Raw genomic sequence first — 24,317 nt, 5'->3', positions numbered from 1 at the left:
ACATATTGTTGATATAAAAAAGATTTTAAGAACTGTATCACAATTAAAAATATTTGCTCCATGCAAGACCCTATTAAGAGGATAAAGAAACAAACTACAGACAGACTGGGAGAAAATATTTACAAAACACATATCAGACAAAGGCTTTATTTTTTAAAAATCCAATTAGGAAATGGGCAAAGGATGTAAAGAGACAATTCACAAAGGAAGCTATATGGATAGCAAAAAAACATAGGAAACGATATTCAATGTAGCCATTAATAAAATGCAAATTAAAGCCACAATGAGATATCACTACATCTATTAGAATAGTTGAAATGAAAAATAGTGACAATACTAAATGCTGGAAATACAGAGAAATTATTCTCTCCTACATTGCTGGTGGGAATGTAAAATGCTATGATTGAGAAATTAGTTTGGCAGTATTTAAAAAACAAAAACAAAAAAACGATAAACATACACTTGTAAAAACCAGCAATTGCACTCCTGGACATTTATACCAAAGGAATGTAAAGTTATATTCACACAAAACCAGTAAATTATTGTAATAGCAGCTTTATTTGTAAAATAAAGTCAAAAACTGGAAACAACAAAAATGTCTCTCAACAATCAAAGGTGAATGGCTCAACCAAGTGTAGTGCATGCATAGCATGGAACTACTCAGCAATTACAAGGAATGAATTATTAATATAAACAACTTGGGCAGGTCTCAAAAAGACATTATGCTAAGTGAAAAAAAAGCCAATCTCAAAAGTCACATACTATAAGATTCCATTTACATAGTATTCTTTAAATGACAAAATTATAAAAATGGAAAGCAGATTACTTGTTATCAGAGTTCAGGGATGGAGAGAGACTGAGAGCAAGAGAGCAGGTGTCGCTATCAAAGGACCCCACAAGGGAGATACTGATTTCAGTGGTGGTTACATGAGTCTCCGTATGGGATAAAATGGCATAGAACCATATACAAACATTGGGCCAATGTCAATTTATACTATAATTAGAGGCCCGGTGCACAAAAATTTGTGCACTCGGGGCAGAGGTGGGGGTCCCTCAGCCCGGCCTGTGCCCTCTCGCAGTCTGGGACCCCTCGGGAGATAACGACCTGCTGGCTTAGGCCTGCTCCTGGGTGGCAGAGGGCAGGCCCAATCCCTAGGTGCAGCCCCTGGTCAGGCTCAGAGCAGGGCTGATTGGGGAGTTGGGGCGCCACCCCCTGTCATGCACAGAGCAGGGCGGATTGGGAGGTTGTGATGCCACCCTCAGTCACGCTCAGGGTAGAGCAGATAGGGGGGTTGGGGCACCGATCCCTGTCACACTCAAGGCAGGGTCGATGGGGAGGTTGTGGCGCCACCCCCTGTCATGCACAGAACAGGGCCAATCAGGGGGTTGGAGCGCTGCCCCCTGTCACTCACAGAGCAGGACCCATCAGGGGGTTGAGGAGCTCCCCCCGTCACTCACAGAGTAGGGCTGATAGGCGAGTTGGGGCACCGCCCCCTGTCACACACAGAGCAGGGCGGATATGGCGGTTGGGGTGCTGCAACCTGTCACACTCAGGGCAGGGCCAATGGGGAGGTTATGGCTCTACCCCATCACACACAGAGCAGGGCCCGTGGGGGGCGGTTGGCGTGTCACCCTCTATCACCCACAGAGCAGGGCCAATCAGGGGGTTGGGGCGCCGCCACTGTCACACACAGAGCAGGGCCTGTGGGGGGGGGGGCGGGATTGGGGCGCCGCACCCTGTCACACACAGAGCAGGGCTGATCAGGGGGTTGGGGCGCCTTCCCCTGTCACTAACAGAGCAGGGTGGATAGGGAGGTTGTGGCCCCGCCCCCTGTCACACACAGAGCCACAGGGCGATCAGGGGGTTTGGGTGCTGCCCCCTGTCACGCTGATCCCGGTGCCGGGAGGCCTCTCGGCTCTACTGATCCCCGTGCTGGGAGGCATATTACCCTTTTACTATATAGGATAGAGGCCTGGTGCACGGGTGGGAACCGGCTGGTTTGCCCTGAAGGGTGACCTGGATCAGGGTGGGAGTCCCCACTGGGGTGCCTGGCCAGCCTGGATGAGGGGATGATGGCTGTTTGCAGCTGGTCACACCCCCTTCAGGGTGGGGGTCCCCACTGGGGTGCCTGGCCAGTCTGGGTGAGGGGCTGAGGGCTGTTTTCAGGCTGGCGGGTGACTGAAGCTCCCAACTGCTCCTTTTTTTCTTTTTTTTTTTTTTATTCTGGGCCAGCTTTAGCTCTGAGGCTTGGCTTCAGCTCTTAGGCCTCCACTGCTGAAAGCAGGTATCGGGTTTGTTTGGGTTCTATAATTGAAACACTGTTTCAACTCCAGCTCTGAGATCCCAGCTGGCTAAAAGCAGGTTTCTGGGGTTTTGTTTAGCTTCTATATTTGTAACAATGTTTCAAACTGCAAGCTCAGAGGCTGGCAGCAGCAGGCGGGGAACGTTGGAGTCCTCCATCACTGAACCAAGCAAGCCTCATGTTTGCTCAAGCTGCCTGGCTGCCGGCCGCCATCTTGGCTGGCAGTTAATTTGCATATTGCCCTGATTAGCCAATGGGAAGGGTAGCGGATGTATGGCTAATTACCATGTTTCTCTTTTATTAGATAGGATTGTGTAAGATGTAAACACTGGGGAAACTGGGTGAAATGTACATGGGCCCTCTCTGTACTATCTTTGTAACTTCCTGTGAATCTATAATCATTTTAAACTATTTTTTTAAAAAAAATAGTCATGTTAAATTAACATTTAACATTTGATTGTGTATTGCAAAAAAGCTTTAAAGACTAAAGGCAAGGTCAAGAATAGTATATAATATAATGAACTATTTTTTTTTTCTTTTAGAAAGGCTATATACACAATTTCTTAAGTGATATTCAAGAAACTAATAGGAGAAGCTGCCCTTGGGCAGGTACTGAAACACTTTTAAAGGTAAAATTAACTGTTGTGAGGGGAAAACAGGCATTAACAAGGACAAAACTGGAAAAATCAGAGCTATAGTCACTGATAGTGAATGTCAGTTATTGTTATCTTTTTTCTTCCCTATATTTTTATCTATCACATACAAAAACAACTTATGGTGACTGGGGAACTAACTTATTAGCACTGGCCCTCAGGTAAGGCACATGTGAATCGGGCCATGCATATTATTCAGTAGTTGAGAATGTGGAAAATTTGAAAGAGTGCCCAAAGCATTCCAATGCAAATATTTACAAGCCACAATCCTGGCCAAAAAAAACACACAACTCATTTATATCCTGCCAACCCTCAGTAGCAACCCTATCCACGTCTGCTTGCTAAGGCGTCCACTATAGACAAGTCTAATCCAGAAAGTTCTTTATGCTAAAATGAAGTTTACCTGCAGTGATTTCTCCCTATTAATCCTAGTTCTGAGCATGTCCTTCATAATGAGATTTAATTGACGTGGTTTCAGACAGTGTAACTGGACTTGCTGGTGTCCAATTAAGAGCTAGTCCTTCCTTTCCAGTCAAGATGGAGGCATAAGCAAAATGTGGTACTTGAATTCTCCAACAACCACATCAAAATTACAACTAAACTACAGAACAACCATCATTCAGAACCTCCTGAAATGTAGCTGAACAGAAGCCTTACAACTAAGGATGTAAAGAAGAAGCCATATGAGTCAGGTAAGAGGGGTAGAGAGGCACAACAGGCTGGTTCCACCCCCACAAGTGGCAGATAAAAATCAGGAAGGATATCTCACCTGCAGATGTCCCCCCTGAGGATGGAGGAGCTCCAGCCCCACACCAGGCCCCCCTCCCCAGGGTTCCAGTGCCAGGAAGAGAAGTCCCCATAACCTCTGGCTGTGAAAACCAGGGAGGATTGTGGCTGAGTGAGATGGAGGAGTGCTAAAGTCCCAGGCATTCCTCTTAAAGGATTGCACAAACTTAGACACACAGACTCACTTGCCATGAGCTCCAGTGCTGGAGCAGCAGCTTGAAAAGTGCCAGGGACATACTGGTAAGAACTGAATTGTCTGGCATCAGGAGCAGCTTTCTCCCAAGCAGAAATGCTAGCAGAGGCCATTGTACTTTGGCTCAGACCTCCCTCAACATATCTGAGTCTCCATCAACCTGGTGGAGACTCTGGCCTATTCACTGTACCCTGGTGATTCTCTGAGACCCTGCCCTATCCAACTTGCCAGCCCACCCAAGCCATTTCCAGTGAATTTATATCCAGCGACCTATCTTGGCTCATGCTTCCAACTTTCCTAAAATCTCTCAAATAAGCAGCATTTGGCCTTGGCATGCCACATATCTCTTGCTAAGTAGCTCTGGGCTCAGAACTAACAACAGCTGGCAGTGGTTCACAGCTTGGCCTCTCTCAGGTCCTCCAAGTCCAGCACTAGTTACAACCATCTGCATATTGCTTTGTGGCTCATTCTGGATGGCCCCAGGAAGGGCACAGGCAGCAGCTGACCTTGGCCTGCACCTCCTGGGAAACCCTAGAGCCAGTGCATCCAATGGACCTTGGCGAAGCATCACCAACCACATCTATGAATGACACACTCAAGGGGTGGAATCAGTGGGCACCAGAGTCTCACTGAAGTGAATTCTGCTCTGTGCCATCTGAGGTTGATCTGCCACAGTGTTCATGATCAGTCCTCGAAGCTGACTAGCCTGGGAGTCAATCCCTCCATTGAAGTCTCAGGTGACCTGGGAGGCTGTGCCACCAGTCCCTAAAAGACACCTACTCCATAATGCTACTCAACCAAGACTGGGAGACATAGCAGCTCTACCTAATACATAGTAGCCAACATGGGGAGGCAGCCAAATTGAGGAGACAAAGAAATATGTCCCACATGAAAGGACAGAACAAAACTCCAGAAAGAAAACTAAACAAAGTGGAGACAAGCAATCTGCCAGCTGCAGAGTTCAAATCACTGATTATAAGGGTGCTCAATGGACTCAGGGGAAGAGAGGATGAACTTAGCGAGAACTTCAACAAAGAAATAGGAAACAAACATGGAACTAGAAAACAATTTTTAAAAAGTTAGAAATGGTCTAGTGTGGCTCAGTAGTGGAAGAAATGAAGAATACAATAACCAAAATGAAGAATACATTACAGAGAATCAACAGTAGAGTAGATGAAGCAGAGGATCAAATCAGTAATGGAAGAAAAGGAAGCAGAAAACATCTAATCAGAACAGCAAAAAGAACAGAATAAAAAAAAAATGAGGCTAGTTTAAGGAGTTTCTGGGACCACTTCAAGCATACCAGTCATGTCATGGGGTTGCCAGAAGAAGAGAGAGAGCAAGGAATTGAAAGCCTGTTTGAAAACAAAAATGATTGAAAACTTCCCTAACTTGGTAAAGGAAATAGACTGACAAGTCCAGGAATAGAAAGGGGTCACGCCAAGACACATCATAATTAAAATGCCAAATGCTAAAGACAAAGAAAGAATCTTAAAAGCAGCAAGCGAAAAGCAGTTAGTTACCTACAAGGGAGCGCCCATAAGACAGTCAGCTGATTTCTCAAAAGAAACATTTCAGGCCAGAAATGTTTGACAAAAATAATCAAAGTGATGAAAAGCAAGGTGATGAAATAGCAAAGTGATGAAAATCTACAACCAAAATTACTCTACCTAGCAAAGCTATTTTTTAGAATAAAGGACAAATAAAGATCTTCCCAAACAAGAAAAAGCTTAAAAAGTTTATTACCACCAAACCAGTTTTACAAGAAATGTTAAAGGGTCTTCTTTAAGAAGAAGAAAAATATATATAAATACATTAATAATAAAGTGGCAATAAATACATATCTAAAATCAATTACTTTAAATGAAAATGGATTAAATGTTTTAATCAAAAGGCATCTGTGGCTGAATGGATAATAAAACAAGACCTTTGCCGAAACCAGTTTGGCTCAGTGGATGGAGTGTCGGCCTGTGGACTGAAAGGTCCCAGGTTCGATTCCGGTCAAGGGCATGTACCTGGGTTGCAGGCACTTCCCCAGTAGGAGATGTGCAGGAGGCAGCTGATCGATGTTTCTCTCTCATCGATGTTTCTAACTCTCTATCTCTCTCCCTTCTCTGTAAAAAATCAATAAAATGTATTTTAAAAAATAATAAATAAAACAAGACCTTTACATATGTTGTCTACAAAAGACTTATTTCAGACTGAAATTAAAGGGATGAAAAAGATAATTCTTGGAGAAAAAAAAAAGCTGAGTAGCAATATTTATACCAGACAAAACAGACTTTAAAACAAAGGCTATAACAAGAGACAAAGAAGGACCCAGCAATTTCACTTCTGGGTATTTATCTAAAGAAATCCAAAACATTAAATCATCCATATGTTCACTGAACATTTTTTACAATATCTAAGATATAGAAGCAACCTAAGTGTCCATCAATAGATGAATGGATAAAGAAGAGGTGCATATGATTCAGCCATAAAAAGATAATAAAATCTTTTCATCTGCAACAACATAGATGGATCTGGAGGGTATTGTACTGAGTGAAATAAGTCAGACAGAGAAAGGCAACTGCCAGATGATTTCACTTATATGTGGAATCTAAAAAATAAGATAAACAAACAAGCAGAACAGAAACAGACTGATGGATACAGAGAATATTTTGATGGTTGCCAAATTGGGAGGAGAGTGTAGGGGGAACGGGTGAAAAGGGTGAAGGATTAAGAAGTACACTTTGGTAGTTACAAAATAGTCATGGGAATATAAAGTACAACACTAGAAATCCATTCAATAACGTAATGACACTATATGGGGTCATATGGGTACTAGATTTATTGGGGTGATCACTTTGTTAGTTATTTAAATGTATGATCACTGGGTTGAATATTTGAAAGTATTAAAATATTCTATGCCAACTCTAATTGAAAAATAAAAATAAATTTTTTTAAAAAAGAACTAGTTCTTTTATTAAGTGCTCAGAGCTACCTACAGACAATTTAATTCAAGTTTGGCCTCAGAAAAAATTAAGGATAAATGCAAACTCTGTCATTTAAAAGCTTTAAGACAATGGAAAAGTAATTTAATCTTTAGATACCTTTATATTAAAAATGAAAATAATAAAAATGCCCAGTTTGCAGAGTTGCTATTGAAGATTAAATGTAATAACATGTAAAATGCCCAGTAGATGTCAAATTAATGAAAATGGTTGTAATGGACTAATTTTTCAACTTTGGTTTTTGTGCGAGTGGGAAATCAGCAAATTTTCAGAGTGAGTGCATAGCCACGGATGGAAATGGAGCTTCTCCCCTTCCTAGTGTGTCAGGTATGTTTTTTCACTTGGCCACTAGATGGCACTTGTCCCTCAGAACATTTGTGCTGGAAGGAAGTTCAATGGTCTGCAAGGCTGGTTTTCATGTTACAAATCAGGCCTAGATCCACACCAAGTAGCAGGGTAGCCCCTCAGAGAGAATTTGTTCACTAGACAACTAAGAGATGCAGGGCTCCTTCCTGAAATTCAAGGATTAAGGGAGCGACGAACAATTATGACTTCCTCACAGAGGCACTCACCCAACTAACATGAGTTCACTCCTGCTATAGAGCCTTCACACTCCCATCTTCCTGGGTCCTCTTCCCCAGGCATCGTGCAGTCCACTCCTTTACGTATTTACTTTCTAGCTCCCTCCCTCCATAATGTAAGGCTCTGGAGAACAGGGCTGTGCTCTGTTCCCTACAGCATCCCCAACCTCAAGAACTGTGCTACTACATAATAATAAATATTTATGCAATAAATATTCATCAAATAAAAATTAAATGAATACCCAACTTCTCAAAAATTACTCATCCACCAGCTGAAACAACACCTGTTCTTTTTCCTTAAGAAAGCAAATCCAGCCCGGCTGGTGTGGCTCAGTGATTGAGCGTCAACCTATGAACCCAGAGATCACGGTTCGAGTCCCAGTCAGGGCACATACCCGGATTGTGGGCGTGCAGGAGGCATCCGATCAATGATTTTCCCTAATCACTGATGTTTTTATATCTCTCTCCCTCTCCCTTTCTCTCTGAAATCAGTAAAAATATATTTAAAAAATAAAAAGAAAGCAGGTCCATATTCAAGTGAACGAGACAGACTCTATGTCCAACCAACCAGCCCAGGGCTGGATGCTACAGTGGTTCCCCACCTCTCATCTGTGGAAATCACATCCCATCTCCTACATTCCTTGACTCTCTATTGACAACTGCAAGGCTAATACTCTGTGTGACTTGAGAAAGCATTGCCTTAACCTCTCTATGCCTTGCCCCTGAGATAATGAGGAAAAGTCAAGAATGACCCCTTCCTTTCCTTATCAGTAACATGACTTTTAATAGTCGTACCATAGAGAAAAATGTCGCCAAAACCCAAGAGGTGTCTTTTACCTACACCTCTGTGTCTTATAGGTGCTTCAAACTCAAATAAAGTCATTCTTTTCTTCCATAAACTGTCCTTGATAATACCATCCCAGTTACAGAACGTCAGGCCATGTAATCATCACCCCTTAATAATCCCACCTCAAGCATGGCTCTACATTTCTCTTCCCCATTCTTACTTCCACCACCCGGGGTCAGCTCCTCATTTCCCAGCTGCTGCAACAGGCTTTTTGATGAAATACACAGCTCTGACCATGATCTTCACCTCAAACCACGTACATGTTACCAAACACAAGGGGTTCGTCACTTGGGGTGCTCTTTTCAAAAATGAGATGTGCTTGTCAAAAGGTGGTTTTATTTACTTGCAGCAAGTAAAGGAGACCGGATCCATTTCCAAAGCTCTGTCTCCTGGAAGGGAGGCTGAGTCATTGCATAGATGCTCTGGCCAATTACATGTTGATTTCTTCCTTGCAGTTGGCTACATTTATCAGGTGGAGTTCCTCTCCAGCTCATCCTGTTTATAGTTGGTCTGCAAAATACGGTGCTACATGTCAACATTTAGCGAGAATAGCATTTGGTAAGAGTGGCCCAGATTTTGAGGCGCTTGTCCTATCTAACATATGGGCCTTTTAGGGATCCATTTATTCCATCTTCTTTATAAAGCCTACTCTCTTCCTGCCTCTCTGAGTAGAACTGACCCTCGCCACCTGTGTCTCCACTGTGTTTCATGTAGACTTCTCTCATAGCGTCTATTCCTTGTTATTGCAGTGAATTTTTAACCAGCTGCTTCTTACTAGACCAGAAGGTGTTTGGGGGTTGGTTGACATCTAATTTATTTCTGTGTGTGTTTAATGCTCAACATCCAGAAATGTATCTGGAGTATTTTGATCCTCATAGTTGGTCCCCATTATCTACCAGATAAATTCCAAGCCTCATGCCCCATCTTCAAAGTCACCAAGCATGTCCCTTAATTATTTCTCTACACCCCTGGTATCCCTGTTATCACATGTCAGAGGCTGCCCAGTGCCCCTGGGGAAAGGCCCCTGAATGATAAACTTTAGGTACATGATGATAGATCGTACTTACAATATTAGTTAACAGGAAGGTTCTAGAGCCAGACTGCCTGGCTTCAAATCTTCCTTCTTCCTAGCTCGTGTGGCTCAGTGGTTGAGCATTGACCTATGAACCAGAAGGTCATGGTTCAATTCCTGGTCAGGGTTATGGGCTTGATCCCCAGTGGGGGACATGCAGAGGCAGCTGATCAATGATTCTCTCTCATCATTGATGTTTCTATTTCTCTCTCCCTTCCTCTCTGAAATCAATAAAAAATATACATATTTTTTTAAATCTCTCTTCCACCATTTACTGGCTGTGTGACATGGGAAAATATTACCTGTTTTCTCATTGGCAAAAGGTGCTAAAATAATACCTTTCCCATACTTTATTTTTCTGAGGATTAGGTTAACATGTGAAGCTCTGGAACAATCTTGAAACATAGCAAGCATTCAATTAATTCTAATTATTGAGTGTCTGCTATATGTCAGCTGTGCTGCTCAAAACTTGACATATATTGACTCTAATCCTTATAACACTGGAAGGATGTAGTATTTTCCCACTTCAACTGGTAAGAGGGCTGAGGCCCATAGAGGTTAAGTATTTTTCCCAAAATGACATGGTCAGGAAGTGCTGGAGAAAGGATTTGAACCCAAAGCTGTCTCTCTCCTCTATGCTAACTCTTACAAATTTCAGCCAACTGCATGTCACTATGTGACTTTTGCCACATGAGTACTATTGTTCACTTACTATTCTTTAACTTGGCTCCATTTTTTATATAAATATAGTATAAATGTAAAATTCATTTCACTTTCACAAGTGAATTATCCTAATTCACATGAAAATAAATATACAATTCTTAAATGCTTGTCCATCTCTTCCTTGATAAATAGCACTGTGTGAGTGATGCTGCTTAGCCTGTTATTTATATGAGCTTTACAATAATAAAGTAGTTGATCTGTGTACAACAATGTGCATATGGGTAACAATACTGCACTGTCCACTTAAAAGTTTGTTAAGAAGATCTATTCAATTCATGTTGAATTTTTTATCACTATTATAAAAGAGAGCCCAGCTGGTGTAGCTCAGTTGATTGAGCATCTTCCGCTGCACCAATAGGTTGCTGGTTCGATTCACAGTCAGGGCACATGCCTGAGTTGCAGGTTTTGGGCTCAATCCCCAGTAGGGGCCACGCAGGAGGCAGCCTATCAATGTTTTTCTCTAATGGATATTTCTATCTCTCTCCCCCTCTCCTTTCCTCTCTCTAAAAAGAAAATCAATAAAAACATATTTTTAAAAAATTCTAATTAAAAGAAGAGAGAGGGTGACAAAACAGAAGAACAAACGAGTGAAAGAGAGTTTGAGAGAGAGAGAGAGAGCCAAAACTGTGACCTATGTAGAAAGAAGAACATAGAACTCAGTTCAAAGAACCTCAATTCTAGACTTCGGTCTACTACCTAAATAGCTTTGGTCCATTTGGCAATTCTCTCCACAGTCACTTTCTCATATCTGTTACATCTGAATAATGCCATACGTTACAGCTCTTCTCTGGACCCTAGGAAGAATAAAATTATTAACTGATGGAATAATACTATGAGAAATGTAATGTACTCTATAAGTCCGTATTTTAATTACTTGAGCAAATTATCAATAATTTATGTTTATATCAGAACCAAATTATAATAACACAGGACCATTGTGAGAAGCTTTTATCAATACTCTGGTAGGAACTCTGATAGTTGATTCCAACCCAATCACCCCTCTCAAGGAAACTGCTTCCTCAGAAAAATGGACTTTCCCAGACTGAGTTCTTGTCCAGAGGCAGTTTTCCTTTTGTTATGGGTAGACACTCCAGTGAGGATGCAGTCCAGAAAATTTTATTCTGGGAACAAAAGACTGAAAACTTATGTTCAGACTAGACAACATGAGAAGGGCAGCCGCCACTTGCGTATTACAAAACCCCACGTGCCAAGAACTGTGAGCGTGTTCTCACTACTCATTCTGGTCCCACAGAAAGGACATCCCTCTGAGACACAAACTAACCGGGACTTCACACAAGTTCAATGTGCCTTCCATACACAAATACAAACAAATGCAAAGCTGCAGGTGAGAGTCATGTATCTCATAAATTCAAATGCTTACCCTTCACCCTTGCAAAAACGTGGGGGTTGGGGGAGCCCATCACCATGCAGAGAAAATTCCCCTGTAACTTTGACTCTGCAGCCGGCCTTCGCATCTGCGATTCAACCAACTGCGGATTGAAAACTGCTGTACTTTCCATATGTGGTTGGGAATCCGAGGTTGGGAATGGGAAAATACTGTTTTTGATTCAGGTCTTGTGTTGAATCCTCGGGTATGGAACCTGAGGATATTATGACCGACTGTATTAACTGAAAAAAAATCCATGAACAAGTGGACCCATGCTGTTCAAGCCCCTGTTACGTAAGGGTCGCCCGGAGTCATTGTCCATGGAGTCTGTTTCAAAAGAAAGGTACGGTACCATTTTCATTTTACTGCATTTTGCTTTTCACTTTGCTCAACAAAGATAATCTTAACAAAATACAATTGAAACATAACTACTAGCTGATTTCACAATTTCTGTCAGCATAGGTGAATGTCAAACACATTAAAATTTTATTTTGTTAAAGAAAACAGAATAATTCCTTATTTTATGACTAAAATTATCTTAAGGGCTATTTATTTCAGAAACAAGTAGGCTTCAATTATATGTCAATTTGAGGAATTGGCAACAGCTGCCTGGAATGCTGTGTTGGTCACAGAAAGAAAGAAAAATGCCACAGTGCTCTCTGCCAAGGGCTCAGGAGGCTGGCGTGAGGGGACTGGCCACCTATTTGCCATTCCTCATCTAGTCAAAGCCATCAGCTGTTCAGAGGTGATTCTCAAGTAACTTTTCTTTCTTCCCACCACCGTTCCCTTAATGGGTAACCAAGAAAGCCAGGTGTTCCCGAGAGAAGGAAACTATGACAACTCTCTTGTTACCGGGTGATGGTCCCTTAGGAGATGCCCAGGGGACCCAGAGCTACCGAGAAGGCAATGAAAAGAGCTCGGAGACATGCTACACGGGGCATTCAGGTGAGGCCAGGAAAGAGCATCAAGGAGCTGCCCCAGCCAGACACAATAGGATCCCGGCAAGTAAACACTGTTTAATGTGATGACTGTGTATTAAACCTGAAATCAGCACTTGGCCCCTGTCGGTTAGCCAGCAGGATGCCTCTAAGTGCTTACTGGGGCTCCTGCACGTGTATATTTTCCTGCTCCAACACATACTTAGGGCGGACACTGGGTTGTGGTGAGGGATCTCTCTTATGGTATTTACCTGGGCCAAGCTGTGATGCTCATGTGGGCAAGCCTCTACTTATTTGGTCCAGTTTGAGGGATTTTTAAAAAATCCTCCTTCTGATTCTCTCCCTGTAATTCTCCCTGTCCTTCCTGGTTTAGAAAGGAAAGGAGGTTTGTAGAGGAGTTACGCTCATTCCAAAAGCTACAAAAGAAGAGCCAGAGTTCCTACCTTTGCTGGCAAGACTAAAAGCCTTTCTCAGAAAATGTCTGAAGGACCACCATGCAGAAAAGAGTAGACAGGGCAGGCCTAAACTGCTATCCTCAGGAAGCTCTGCTGGCAAGGTTGGCCTTTGGCTGGCTTCTAGAAACGTACGTTTTGGAAGGGTTCCCACCATTAATGGATAGGAAAGGCTCACTGTGCTTAAACTGTTTGTGCAAATAATATGGTTTATGCCGAACACCTGGTATCCTTCTGGGAGTCTGGAATTTGGCTCCCTGCCTGGCAGAGGCAGGCAGAGTGAGTGTGTCACCAGCACCCAATAAAAACCCTGGGCACTAAGTCTCTAATGAGCTTCCCTGGCAGACAACACATCACACATATTGTCACGACTTGTTGCTAGGAGATGTAAGCATGTTATGTGACTCTACTGAGAAAAGAACTCTTGGAAATGTGTACCTGGCCTCCCCTGGACTTGATCCTTTCCACCTTTTCCCTATGCTGATTTTTCTCTGAATCCTGTAACCAAAATAAATCAGAGCCATGAGTACAACTATATGCTGAGTCCCATCCGCTCTCCTTGGTAGGGGTAGATGTGGGGAATCCATGGACACAACCACTTTTGCTTCACCATGCTCTAGGGCAGTGGTTCCCAACCTTCCTAATGCCACGACCCTTTAATAGGGTTCCTCGTGTTGTGGTGACCCCCAACCGTAAAACTATTTTCGTTGTTACTTCATAACTGTAATGTTGCTACTGTTATGAATTGTAATGTAAATATCTGATATGCAAGATGTATTTTCATTGTTACAAATTGAACATAATTAAAGCATAGTGATTAATCACAAAAACAATATGTAATTATATATGTGTTTTCCGATGGTCTTGGGTGACCCCTGTGAAAGGGTCGTTCGACCCCCAAAGGGGTCGCGACCCACAGGTTGAGAACCGCTGCTCTCGGGTATAAGAAGATGGATCATGGACAAAAAGGCAAATAAATCTGAGCTAAGGATCTGAAACTTAAATATAAGATGCAAACTCCATAAATATCATCTAGAGAGCAGATCTCTGTCTGGGGTCTGTGGGAAACACGATAAACTCCTTGTAGCAATTACAGAAGGGGTATGTTGCCCTTGAGTGACATCATTCATTTTATGACCTGATCTTGTATGGAAGAAAATAAAGTCACTGGGTAAGTAAATGCTGGTTAACATGAATGATCTTCCTTGAGGTAGAATCACCTCAAAACCAGAAATCTAAGTTTTCTACTTGCCTATTTTAGACTCTACCTGCCTTTTCAAAGGCATTTTAAAAACCTCAGACTTAAAAGGGATCTCAGAGGTCATCGTTCTTTCTCCTATTAGTATAGAAATCCTATAGAACACACCTATCAGATATTGCTTGAGCAACACTCGGGGCTTCTCAAACTTTTCCTCTAAGGTGTCCTAAGGAAATAATTCTTTTTGGCAAAGAAGTAGTTACAGGTGTACTACAAATCAGATTTGCAAATATAATTACTTCTAAAACTATCTCGTTTAGCTTTAAAATTCATCTAAAGTTTGTTTTTTATTTATTGTATATCTGTATTTGCTTAACATAAAATATTACAGAATCACACATAACCTGGCACATGTATATTTCTGTGGAGATATTCAACACCATTTTTAAAGGCATGGTCTGAAATAAAATACATTTTCTGTAACTTTTTCCTGAATTACAAAATACATAAAAGCCTAAGGAAAAAGGACAACATTCATACATAACCTGTCTCCCTGCCCCCAAGATAACTGCTTCTAATATTTAAGTGCATATCTTAGACAGAATTTTTAAAAAGCCACCAGTTATAATATATTGTGATAGATTCCACTCACATAAAATATAAGAAAGAAAATAAAAAAAGAACTGGGTATTAAAATTTCAAAAGAAGGAAGTGCCTGGAAATATAACTTTGACTGGAAGACCTAGAGGTGAGACAGACAGAAAATTAGATATAATAACCATGTTTCCATTTTAAAATATACCTTTCCAGTAAGAATCCAAATGCTTTAGATATAATATGGCAAATACAGAGCCAAAAAAATTGAAAGAAAGACTGTCTGCATGTTTGTTCACCTGGATTCTTTGTTAATATGAGGTTAGGCATCTGTGGACCCTCTAGTTATACTCAGCTGCTGTCAGCAGAGTTGTTGCACAGATTCAGAGCAGGTATACAGTTTATAAAGGTCCTTCTAAGGTAGAGAACTGGGACTCGTAAGAAAAAAATAATTGTGTCTGCAAGATGATTAAACTCTGTGGTTGGTCAATAGGAGACCTAGAAAGGTTTCAAGGTTCTAAACCAGGGGTGGGCAAACTTTTTGACTCGAGGGCCACAGTGGGTTCTTAAACTGGACTGGAGGGCCGGAACAAAAGCATGGATGGAGTGTTTGTGTGAACTAATATAAATTCAAAGTAAACATCATTACATAAAAGGGTACGGTCTTTTGTTTCAATAGTTTTATTCATTTCAAACGGGCTGGATCCGGCCCGCGGGCCGTAGTTTGCCCACGGCTGTTCTAAACACACACACACACACACACACACACATACACACACACACAAGACAGAGGATAGAAGCATGGGAGGGGCAAAACTCCCACTGACCAACATTCCACCAGGCACCAGGCATCTGGCTAAAGGACTGGCATTTCCTCCAATGATTGGAAATCTAGAGGCAGCTACAGTGTTTGAAAAAAACTGAGAACTTATCCTGCAAGGGGTCCATGTTCTATTCCTGCTTCTACTGTTTACCAACCAGTGGGTTTTTGCAAACCATGTCACTTCTTTGAGCCTGCATTTCTATCGATAAAATAGGTATCACCCTGGCCAGCATTTCTCAGTGGTTAGAGCATCAGCCTGCACACCGGAGCGTCTCGGATCCGATTCCCAGTCAAGGGCATGTACCTGGTTGCAGGTCCGATCCCCACCCCCCATTGTGGCATATATGAGAGACAACCAATCAATGTGTCTCTGTTGCATCAATGTTTCTCTCCTTCCCTCCTTCTTCCCTTTCATTCTCTCTAAAAATCAATGGAAAAAATATCCTCACACCTAGGGTGAGGATACATACATACATACATACATACATACATACATACATACATAAAATGGGTATAGCAGTACCTACCTCGAAGGACTGAAGTTCATATATTTTATAGTGTCTAGCATGAAATATATACTTGATAAATGAGAGCTCAGATGGCTGTTATACTGATAAATAAAGCCATGTATGCGAAAGTGCTTTGTAATCTATATAGTTATCTGAGGGTGAGAGGAAGCCATCCCTCACTGGAATGCTAACACCTAGAACTAAGGATTGTTTCATAAGGACCTCATTGACTAAGGAAGGCAAATAGATTTCCCACCTAGAGGGACAACCACATTCCATGCAGAGCTGCTGTCCGGAATGCTGCATTGTGGTTGAGGGACCTGAAGCTATACTCAGACTTAGAAAGAAAGAGTTTTATGAGTGTTGAAGGGAAACGAATTGCAGCTTTCTTGCCTGGCTAGACCTCAAGCCTACATCCAGCACTTCTGCAAAGGCACCCTGCCTTCACCCTGGCTCCTGCCTTCACCCTGGCTCCTGATCTGTAGCTGCTCTACTTAATGTTGCAGAAAAAGGTTTCATGAACAGAACACGGCAGTAAAACATCAGACTTGTAAGGTGATATGCTGGATGAGAAAACCACACCAGGCCAACCATTTCCAATTTATCCAAGTGTATAATTTCAGCGCCCGGGGTATGGGCAAAAAAGAGCAGGGAGTCTTCCTGCCCACAATCCAAGGGCAATATTGGGCATCAGTTTCCACTAAACCTGAGGATAATTATAGTACTACTTTCAGGGTTTTTATGAGAAATAAGTGAGGTGAAATACATAAAATACCTAGTATATGACCTGGCACATGGAAAACCTTCAATTATATTTAGCTATTATTATGAGGATGAATAATTTATCATCTTTTATTTCAACAATTTATATGATTGGGGATTAGGCTATAAAATTAATGATTAATGCATAACTCAAGTCAAATCAAAATTACTTTTGAGCCCAGCTGGTGTGCTCAGTGGTTGAGCATTGACCTATGAACCTGGAGTTCACGGGCACATGCCTGGGTTATGGGTCACAGGCTCGGTCCCCAGTAGGGGGCGTGCAAGAGGCAGCTGATCATTGATTCTCATCATTGATGTTTCTATCTTCCTCTCTCCCTTTCTCTCTGAAATAAATAAATACATGTTTATGTTTATGTTTATGTTTATTATTCAGGAGGGTTTTTCCTAAGCATCTTCTCTAGAGTGACATGCCTGTTCCCCTCCTCATTCTGCTTTATTTTCTCGGTAACACATTACACTATCAACATACTAGATCTTTACTTGCTTATCTTGTTAAAGGATAACTACCACCTCCCCGCCCGCCCCCCCCCCCCCCAAAAAAAAAGTCATGGTTCTTATACATTACGAAATGAACACATTAGATATTTTTTTAATTTTAATTAATTGCAGGAACCAAGATGTTATATATTTTTTTAAATTACTTTTGAGTAATCCTTAAACTGTCAAAACCTGAAGACTCGGAAGCTCAAAGGCAAAGGACATATGAAATATATCACTTTTTACCTCTCCCTGTTTTTCAGGTGAGCTCTCTTTACCTAGAGTCAGGGGAGGTCCTGTTTAAATGTGATTGGAGAAAAGGGATAGAGGAAGAAGAGAGCTGATGCCAGATACATTTAAGTAAAATGTAAATTCAATGCAAACCTATTTATAATTTTCCTTAAGAATTAAATCCAATAGTAGTAAAAGACTTAAAATAAAGCTGCCTTCTGCTATGCCCCAGTCTGAAAAACTCAGAGGCAACCACTGCAGCATATTTAATTGTCTCCTAGTATTCAACTTCATTTCGCTAAATAATAAGCTTATGCATTTATTTCTTGACTATCAATTTTATACATTATCTACCAACTTCTGTTAAAATAGAATTTAGCTCTACTATCAACTCCCAGTTCCCCATCCCTTTTCCACCCTACACTTCCACTTTCCTCATATCACATTTTAAACTAAATTAACACTTTACATTTTTATTATGTAAATATTGTTTACTTCTGAACCAAAATAGTTACTACGAAAAAAATTCCATTTACATACGACTTTCTGCTCTCCCTAAAAAAGGTTTCTTTTCCTAAATGTTAGTTTTTGCTTTATTTTTTATTGCTTAGTTTTCTGTGTGCCCATCTCAAGTTTTTTTCAAATGCTCCAGCTGTTTCATGTGTGCCTATCAATAATTATCCAACCATTTAACTTAGTTTCATGTTTCCTTCCTGAGCATGAAGTTGTCCATCCGGACTCACTAAGTCTCTAACCTTGATGCTCAGCTGTTTATCCAGAAACTTCCCTTCATTTCTCTTCTTCATTGACCGCCCTGATTCCTGAATACCGTGTCGTTCTCTTTATTATGTTAGCCTGTCATTGACTATACTGTGTTCTCAAGTAACGGTTAGAGAAGGTACATGGAAAATTGGTTGTGTGACTTCTTGATTTATATCTTGATTGATATACCTAAGTTAAAGTCATTTTCCCTTAGAACTTTGAAAACAGTTTCCCACTGTCTTCTAAAGTCCAGTATTCTAGATATTTGAATTCTATCCTTGGATTGTGGTCTGTTTTTTTCTGTCTGTGTTTGTTTTTCTGAATTTTGAGGTAGACTTTTTTGCATATGTTGATCTGGGTCATTGGTAGACCCTTTCAGTCTAGAACAGTGGTCAGCCAACTGCGGCTCGCAAGCCACATGCGGCTCTTTGGCCCCTTGAGTGTGGCTCTTCCACAAAATACCACGTGCGGGCGCGCATGAACAGTGCGATTGAAACTTCGTGGCCCATGCACAGAAGTCAGTATTTTGTGGAAGAGCCACACTCAAGGGGCCAAAGAGCCACAGGTGGCTCGCGAGTCGCAGTTTGCCGGCCACTGGCTTAGAACTTCTCAGTCTTTAAAGGAGGGAAATTTTCCTATGTTATTTCTTTGATAATGTGTTACTCTCCATTTACTCAGTTCTCTGGGGAACTCCTCTTGGTTGGGTGTTAGTTCTCCTGGTTTGATCTCCAGATTTTTAGCTTTTCATATATTTATTCTATTTTCTGGACAATATCCTTCACTTTATTACTGTATTTTTAATGAAATTCACCAATTTGTTTGTATCAGTCAGGGTATTTGGTTGCAAGCATGAGAAGCAAACTCTGACTAATTAAATAGAAACAGAATGTACTTAAAACACTTGGGTAGCATAGAGTATATGGGAGACCAAAGAGCAGATTTAGAGGCTACAATAACCAAGAATCCCAAATACCTTATAAGAACCTGTTCAGTAAAGATGCTACTTCACCATGGCTTCGCATAGTCATTGCAGCTTGCACTACCACTGCTACCAACACTGGGTGCTGGATACTATCTCTGGAATACTTTTCAGTATACCCCTGGAAGCTGGAAGTAGTAGCCACAACTTCCAGACTCATCAGAATGTATCCGTGTGGCACTTGAGTCTTCCTGTCACTAGATGCTAATTCCAACTATGGAGAAGCTGACCAGGCACTAGTCGCAAGCAAACGTTTGGCACTTTCAGGTTCGATATGAGATGCTGATTCAACCTCATACGTGGGGACATCAGTAGTAAGACAAAGATTATTAATGATTTTCAGTGAATCCTGACACATAATTGGGAAACCTCAGTGATGATAATACACGAAACTTTTACAGTATTCAACATATATCTAGGAATCATTTACTATGCATAATGCAAGGGGCAAGATATCTACTATTCTGCTCTGTGCAAGGCTCATAACAAGAAAATTAATGGGAAAGAAAAATAGAAGTATTTTTAAAACTGAATTGACTGAGTTGGAAGGTACTTTTATGTATTTACTTTTTATTGATTGATTTTGAGAGAGAGACACACATCAATTTGTTGTTCCACTTATTTATGCATTCAATGATTGACATGTATGTGTCTGGACCCGTACAAAGATCAAACCTGAAACCTTGGTGCATCCGGATGATGCTCTAACCAACCTTGCTATTCAGCCAGGGCTGGAAGGTACTTTTAAGGTCTAGGCCTGGTCTGTTGAATATTTACATTGGCGGGGCACATATTGCCTCAATAGTCAGCCAGCTCCACAACTTAGATTTGGAGTGAGCTGTTATCTACCTCTTGGGAACCCTGACCCTCCACTAATTCCAGTTCAGTGCCTTGAGCTCACACAGAACAAGTTTAAGAACCCTGCAGGTGTTCAAATGGAGCTATAATGTGAATTTTCTCTATTTAAATACTTTACCTTCCTTATCTAATGTGTTTTGAGTTCCTTTTATCTTTTGATTCCTCTCTGGAGAGGTTCTAGTTATGACCATTAAAAAAATGTGGCCTCGCCGAAACCGGTTTGGCTCAGTGGATAGAGCGTCGGCCTGCGGACTGAAGGGTCCCAGGTTCGATTCCGGTCAAGGGCATGTACCTGGGTTGCGGGCATATCCCCAGTGGGAGATGTGCAGGAGGCAGCTGATCAATGTTTCTCTCTCATCGATGTTTCTGGCTCTCTGTCTCTCTCCCTTCCTCTCTGTAAAAAATCAATAAAATATATTTTTTAAAAAAAATGTGGCCTCTACTGCTGGTCACCATGGTTCAGGTGTGTTCTGATCAGTGCTGAGATCAATGATTGATCTGGGCTGACACTTCCTCTACTGCAGGATGGCTGTCCAGTCCAAGAACACATGCAAGGCGGGAATCTCTTGTCCCATAAGGCTGATCCCTCTACTTCTAGACAATGGTTACTCGGAAGGAAGTTGTCAACCAAAGAAACCAAGGAACTCCTGCTCTTCAATATGTCTCACCCAAAAGCTTGCTACAGCCCCAATTCTGTTGACTAGGATTAAGTCTTGCATCATTTTAATTGCAAATGTGATGGGAGTGTCAGGGCATTCCATCTCATTTGTCCATTCTACTTTATTTATAGTTTTCAAATTCACCTAATTGTTTCCCTTCTCAGTCCAGGACACAATCTTCTCTCTATTGGGTTATTGCTACATCCAGCTACTGGAGTCTCACTGCCTCCAGTGTTTCGCACCATAGCAAGTCCTCTAAAATACAATTAATAATGTTTTCCCTTTCTTTAAGTGGTTCTCCATCATCCTTCATTTTCTTACGTGAGTTAAAGGCTCAAGATGACAAAAGTCTATACCCTGCTTCATTTTCATCCTTTACCCACCCAGTCTTGTGTCTAATGCTTAAGACACAAGTTTGCCTGAACGTGGCCATGCTCTCTTTCACCTTTGGGCTTTTGCACTCGCCATCCTATTTTCCCGGAACTCTCTCCCTCTGCCATCCTGTGCTCTTCACCTGTCCTTCTCCTTCTCAGGCTTTAGGACACCATATAGTTCCCCTCCTCTAGGAAGTCTTCCTGACTCCACATCTAAACCCCCTCCTATGCTGCTCCCTTAGCACACTCCATGGTCCTCCTATCATCACGTTTATCAAAAGTCTTTCTCAAGACAGCAGAACAAGAAGTCCACAACCAAATGATCAGAGTTGGTACAATCTCCATGTCTTGAATGGACCAAAGAAAATCATATACACTATGTTAACCCTTGGAATACTTTGGCTTTGAGGAGTAGAAAAAAACTAACAGCCCTACTCTACCAAGGCTGAGAACAGAACAAAATGCAAAACCTAGATATCTGATGGAAAACAGGTGAACATTTAAAAACAGTAATGACACAACAGTTTTCATTGAAAATGGTGATATTTGGCAAATCCCAGCAACTGATGCGCCAACTTTCACCTGTTCATGAATGCTGCAATCTGGAGTGGTCTGGCCTTTTTTAGAACCCCATAATCAGCTCCGAGTCTAAACCTAGATGATGGGCATCAGCCTAAGCAGAGGATCAAAAGGAGAGGAAACAAGGCTACATTACATTTTCTGAAATGAAGCACTGTGGTGGGCAAATGAGGGATGGGAGATATATATATATTCCATCAGTCACTGAAATCCCCGCTAGGGAAAGCACTGTGTTTGTCCTGAAATAAATGTCTTAATTACCCACTATTGGTCAAAGGTGAGAATCACCTACATTCTACAGGCACATTCTCAAGAAACAAGAATTGATTGCTCAGCTGCTCTGTACAGGGGAGAAGTGATGTATTTAAAGTTCTGTTTGGAAAGAGGAGAAAGAGATCGGAGACAGAAAACTCCCAGAAGTGGCAAGAAAAAGAAGAGCTGGGGACAATGGATGTATCAGATGTTAAATCATAACCAGGAGAGACATAAATAAAACATTATTTACTCAAAAAATGTTTGGACCTCTATGTGCCCTTCTTTTCTGGACATTTTGAAAGAAAACTACAGGGTAAGCAAATGTTTGCAGAAGTTTCAACTCCTGGCTCCTCAGAGACAGAGACCAAAAGACCTTTTGAGACCTTCTCAATCCTGTGATTCTATGACAGTTCACAGAATCAAGAGCATGATTAAACCTGAAGAGCTATAATAAAAACAAACTTTGGGTGTAATTATAATACCCAAAAGTGCCTGCTTCGTCTCTTTTGTTGCTGCTTCTTGTGTTTTTCACCTAAACAGCTTCAAACTGCAAATTAGCACTTTAAAAAGATCCTGAGTTCTCAAAGGAAAGAAAAGTAAATACTTCTGAATTTATATCATGATTCTGGTTCCAAGTCAATATATTTGCTGCTGCTATAATTTACTTGACACAGCGAATATGTGCTAAACTGCTCTCCACAGTTGTATTAGACCTTATGGGGATGGGGCATAAAATATGAATGACATATGATCTCTGCTTGAAGAAACTCACAATCTAGTTTGAGGGACAGAAGTATAGTAAATAATCCAAATAAAAGGAGATAAGCACAAAAATGGAGTTATATGAAAATACTACCTAATAAGAAATTATTATTTAAGACATGGAAAAGTCTTAAGCCTTGTGCTTTGTGGTACTATTATATCCTGTGATTCTTCTTATCAAAACATGTCAACTGTATCAGCGTAGCCTTGTGGAGACAAACAACAAAACTATGAAAATAGACGATAATGCCAAATGAGAGAAAGAACAAGGCTCTGAACCAGAATTGGAGTATAATTTCATAAGGGCTACCAGCCTGGTGGGCAGAGTATTTTGCAATAAGCTAAAGTGTGGCTTCACCATTCAAGTGGTCGAATAGGGTTAGAAGAGACAAAGTACCTGAGAATGAGTCAACTCTAACGAGGTATAGCTCACCGCAACTATCCCATTCAGGTGAAGTCAGGTTACGATGAGCATCACGGAGAGTAAATGAAACCATGAAAGGGCAATTTGCTACTTTCTCAGGCTTGGGTGTGGGCGTAGAGAAGGACTTTGGTGTGGTGATGGTCTTGGGGAGTAACACATGCAAAGGCTTCAGATCATTTGAGCCCCACCAGCTAAGTCCTGGTGTCATGCCCAGCACTGCCAGCTGGACCACCAGCTGTACCCAAGGCGATCTCGGAGGCAGCAGACCTGTGGTGGACTTCCAGGCGGAACAGAAGCAGGTGTTCTCAGCCAGGACACCGAGAGTTGGTTAAAGTTGTGTTGGGACATCCGGGAAGCTGATTCCAACTGAAGAACCAGGCTGTTTGGAACTTCTGCCCCAGGTTGCAGGGTTTGTAGCAGAACCCATGTCATACCTTTGTCACAAAATTCATGCACTGGGGGGAGAAGGAGACGTTCCTCAGCCCAGCCTGCACCCTCTTGCAGTCCGGGAGTTCTTGGGGGATGTCCTGGGGAGCAGGCCTAAGCTGGCAGTTGGACATCCCTCGCGCAGTGGCCTTCCCTTAGTTCTTAAGGTTCCTGAAACTTTACTGTGAGCATCAGGTTTAGTGGAACAGCAATTGTGACTGTGGGAAAGAGCAGCAAGATGCTGCAGCACATCGACTATAGAACGAGATGCACCTGGCAAGACAGTGCCCAAAAGGCTCTTGACAAACATGTGAACTTGATCTTCTGTGACTGGGGTGAGTTCAGGAAGATCAACCCAAAGAATGCGAAGCAGCTGGAGTGTGAAGGAAAGAGGGGTTTGAGTCTGGTGTTGCTGCCTGGGGGAGAACGTGGAGTCCATGACTGTGGAGGGACTGCCCCCCAGAGACACTGGCCTTGCGTTTGCACCACTTGCAGGAGCTGCAGGAGGCCCTGGGCTTGCAGGGCCACCGGCAGCTGGTGTTCCGATTCCCCAGGCTCCTGCTGGGTTAGCAGGTTCTGTCTGAGGGTTGGGGACGATCCCAGCAGGTAATGGCTCCACAGGAAAGAGACACACTAGCGGCTGCTGCAGTTGCAGCCATTGCCGGTGTTGCAGGAGCCCCCACACCTGTAGGCTGA

At 41.9% G+C, this 24,317-nt stretch overlaps 1 pseudogene across 1 annotated transcript; it reads left to right on the top strand.

Moving 5' to 3' along the window:
* The first annotated feature begins 23,266 nt into the window (after positions 1-23,266).
* On the top strand, positions 23,267-24,317 carry LOC308525553 (small nuclear ribonucleoprotein-associated protein N-like; annotated as a pseudogene). Its single transcript has 2 exons — positions 23,267-23,490; positions 23,817-24,317. The product of its transcript is annotated as a small nuclear ribonucleoprotein-associated protein N-like (transcript).

The sequence above is a fragment of the Myotis nattereri genome, assembly GCF_964212035.1.
Source record: "Myotis nattereri genome assembly, chromosome: 9".
NCBI classification, from domain to species: domain Eukaryota; kingdom Metazoa; phylum Chordata; class Mammalia; order Chiroptera; family Vespertilionidae; genus Myotis; species Myotis nattereri.
Note: the sequence above shows the minus strand (reverse complement) of the source record. Positions and strands in the feature narration are given on the sequence as shown.